Source organism: Poecilia reticulata, linkage group LG16 (genome assembly GCF_000633615.1).
Source record: "Poecilia reticulata strain Guanapo linkage group LG16, Guppy_female_1.0+MT, whole genome shotgun sequence".
Classification (NCBI taxonomy): Eukaryota; Metazoa; Chordata; class Actinopteri; order Cyprinodontiformes; family Poeciliidae; genus Poecilia; species Poecilia reticulata.
In genome coordinates this window covers 16,001,218-16,005,706 of record NC_024346.1, presented here as the reverse complement: position 1 = coordinate 16,005,706, position 4,489 = coordinate 16,001,218, and positions in this window count along the sequence as shown.

The following is a 4,489-nucleotide window of genomic DNA, read 5'->3' as shown; positions in this document are numbered from 1 at the left end:
ATGATTCACACTGGTGAAAAGCCGTTTTCATGTGGGAGCTGTTTAAAAAGTTTTAGTCAAACAGCTTTTAACCAAGCACATGATGATTCACACTGGTGAAAAGCCCTTTTCATGTGGGAGCTGTTTAAAAAGTTTTAGTCAAACAGCTTTTAACCAAGCACATGATGATTCACACTGGTGAAAAGCCCTTTTCATGTGGGAACTATGGAAAAAGTTTTAGGGGAAAACGGGAATTAACTCGGCACATGATGATTCACACTGGTGAAAAGCTGTTTTCTTGTGGGAGCTGTGGATAAAGTTTTTGTCACAAAGTTAGTTTAACTTTGTTACAAAGTTAAACTTTGTAACCCTCAAGTCCAATCCCTCAAGATTGCACTTGAGGGATTGATCTGTATTATTCTATCCTGTATAGAGAAAGAGTGGGTGGGTGTTGTTGACCTTAATACACTTATAATAAAAATACAATGTGCTGTTATAAACTAATTGTGCATTCTCAGATATATCTACATACAAAGAAATCTCTAAGGTTTCTCTCCAAAGCAAGATGAGATTGTAACTGATGCTGTTATTTGTTTCAGATTATATTAACCTGTTTAACTCTACCAAAGTAAAAGTTTAGTGAATACATAAATAAATATGTTTATGGAAAATGTAAGAAAGCATGGTTGATTATTATTGTCTTCAATAAGTTGGTGTCTTGTCTTAGTTGTATTTTTCTCTTTTCTGCTGCAGCTGTCTTCTATTATGACTATAAAAACATGTTAAGTTTTTAGGCTGTGACTCAGTTTTATACATTTACTCAGTTACATTTAGTTGAAAAAAGATACTACAAAGAACTTTTTACTTGAGTAATATCAATACTGCTACTCTTACTTAAATATTTCTGGCTACTAAACACTTTGAGTTACTTCACTAAATGAAGAATAAACATGTTTTTACCAAAATGACAGACACACACACATTGGTTAAAATGAGAATTTTTGTCTGTACACAAGCCTTGTCGTACTAATTTTCTGTGCCTGTTGTACTATTTGGAGATCAAGCGCTGACTGTAAATATTGGTTTTATTCATTTTAACCATAAGAAATTTGATCTAAAAGTCTTATTCTTAAAATTGTGATTGTTACTTTCATATTAGTCTTTAAAATGTCAATTTGCTCATAAGTTTATAGTTTTGTTTGTCTAACATAATTTTTAAATGTGAAACAAAACGTAATGATTTGTTACTGAAAACCCAAGCAGATTGTGTCTTTATATAGTGTTTTACTTTAGTAATTTCTTTTACACCCTGTGTTTACCATTTAATACATAACCAAAGTCACTCCCTGGAAAAAAAGTCCTCCAGAAGACATTTTTATATAAAAATGACCAAAATTACAGGAAAACAAATATCTATAAGATTGCACCAACATCAGATCTCTGACGTAGCACTGAATTATTAGCTGATGTTTAGAAAAACATCTGCATCATCAGCCGTCTGTGATGTACAGCAATATTTCCTTTCAGTGCTTACACTTTTTGCACAAAACGCAACGGTTTCAGACGGACATAAATATAAACATAGTGTTTTGGAAATGTAAACAAATGCTTCTTTAAATTAAAAAAAGCAATGCAATGTGTACAAATATGAGCTAATGTTCTTTGTTGTTCTATGACAGCTGCTTTGGAAAATCATTATGTCTCAGGGTCAGAAATATTCATATTTACTCTGCATAATCAGTGCAAGCAAAATATAAACATTTTGGCAAAAACCCAGTCAGAGAAGGTCTAATTAGAGCTCTACAAACATGCAAAGCAATTTGTCCCTCAAATTTTAATTTTATACAATTTAAAATATTACCACCACTCTATTAAAGACCTGTTTTGACCGAAACACTTTAAAAACAAACCTTATTAGCAGGATCTTAAGCATGTAAAGAAGAGGCAGTTGATGAAAAGAAATCCAAATAAACTTCAGTTTTAAATTTTCTCCACCTGCCTTTGCCTCTATAAATCTATAAAACTATAAATCCTGACAATGACAAATGAGAAAAATAGGGTGATGTAAAAATTCACCACCACCTGCAGCTGCGGTCACAGTTATTACATCACTGGAGCTTATCGGCCATCGGTATTAACCTCCATGTGACAACATACAGATATTAGGGATCGTTTGAATCAGAAAGCTTTATGATGCACCACCATTTGGTGCTCCCATCCCAGTGCTGGGCAAACAGAAATCCAGTCCTTGAGGTCCAGCGGATTTTTTTGGATGTGTTTCTGCTTGAACACCTGATTTATATGGCTTACAGTTTATAACTGGTTAAAAAAACGTGGATTTATAACTCTCTGTTATACAGAAGAAAAAACTGGAAAAAACACTGATAAAGGTTTATTCAGTTTGTGAACATCAATAAAATCCAAGTAAACTTTATGTTAAGTTTTAATATTCAAGTGCCAATTTCTAATAAATGATTGTGCAACAGTTTCAATCAAGTGATGCAGCATTTAACAACGTCTGTATTTTTTATTTTCTTTAGATCTGTTAAAAAGTTCTTTGTGTGTCTGGCTGGAGTCTCTCTCTTTCTTCTTCCTTCGCTCAGACTCAGTCGTTGGAGGTTGATAACTGGATCTGCGTGAAACTCGATCCAGTCTCTCCACAGCCACGCTCTCAAATGCCCGCCTCATCAGAGGATGCTCCTCCAGGACTTCGTTGAAGTCATCCACGCTCAGCGAATAAAGGCGACAGTAGGTGTCGGCCCTCATGCTGGCCGTCTGTCAGCCCTGAGTTAGTAGGCAGATCAGTGCCAGTGGAACTGGTACTTGTTACTTACCCAGGTGAAAAAAAGTATACTTTAGTATACTTTTATCGATGTACTTAAACTGTACTATTTTCGAACAACTAATGTTGTGCTTAGTATACTTTAGTAGTATTTAAATAGTATTAAATTACAACTAATAGTATATTTTAGTATACTATACATACTTTTTTGGAACAACTTCAAGTGTACTTAAAGTATATTTTTTAAATATTTCAGAGCCTTATTATATTTTGATATAATTATATTTTGAGTGTAATAATTCTGTCTCAGAATTCTATTAAAATTATATATTTCATATAATTCAAATATATTTTAAATATACTATTAATATATTAGTAATGTATTTAAATTACACTTAATTTTTATTTTTGATTTTCTGCTATTGATAATAAACTACAATTTTAATTGCTCGTGAAAGTCTTTATTTCTACGTACCTATTTTGTACATGACATGCACTACACTGCAGTACTTACATTATTTTAGGCTAAAATTACATGGAAACATTAATTACACAAGATGCCCAAGGTAATTAGAACTTTACATAAATTATCAGTTTAGACATCAAAAGTGAACACAATGAACCTGAAAATTTAAGTGTGACAATAAAACATAAAAGTGAGGATCAACGACAAAACATTCCCGTTCACTGCACCTTACAGAAACCTACAAAAAAAGAATAGAGCAATTAAACAAATTAAACAGAGAAAGCATTTGTAATTAAAGAGAACAGAAAAATGGCAAATAATAAAATAATACTTACAATTTTAAGATGTTGTGGACTCGCTGTGTATGACTAGGTCTGTCACAATAACAAATTTTGCTGGACAATTAATTGTCTAAAAAATTATTGCGATAAACGATAATATTGTTTCAAGACCTTTTGACACTGATTTAATGGAAATGACATATTAATGCACGCTATTTCCTGCCATGGATAGATACACTTTATTTTCAAAAGAACACTTAACACTGGAACTGATAAACTAGATAAACAAAACAACCAAAAACAAAAATAAAATGGATTCTCAGTCTCCATTAACAAAAAACATACTTGAATAAAAACTAAACAACATAAAGCCAAAGTGGAAATAAATACTGCATTCAACCAAAAGAGTGCAGATTATGAAGTCTGTATGTATATTCTCCTTCAGTAATCACTAGAATTAAATAGACAAAACGGGCACATCCGACTACCTAATGGTGGTTCACACTACACCATTTTTTGCCCCTATTTTCCCCTTATGACAGTCTTGGATTGTTGTCCGATCTAACCGCGACCATCCTGCAGTGTGTGGTGTGTTACCGCAGATCGTCGTGGCCGTTAAATCAGGGGTTTACCCCGTCTGGGAGCTTAACGCTGCCCATTGAATGTGACAGGTAGCCAATCAGAAAGCACGGATTCACCTCCGTGCTTTCTGAGGGGAAATTACGGAGGGGATTCCCAAACAGCTGAAACAGCGCAACCCGAATCCAGCAGACATCGAAGATGGTTTGTGGTATCATTAATGTTTATTCAACATTTTGTGCAAAGAATATAGACATGACGAGGGGAGGAGTTGGAGCCAAATTGCTACCTCAGTTGATAAATCCGGTAAGTTTTCCAGCTGTTCTTTGTTAACGTGACATAAATAGGTTATAATGATTTTCATTCAGTCAGGACTTTACGCTGACTCTAGCCACATGCATT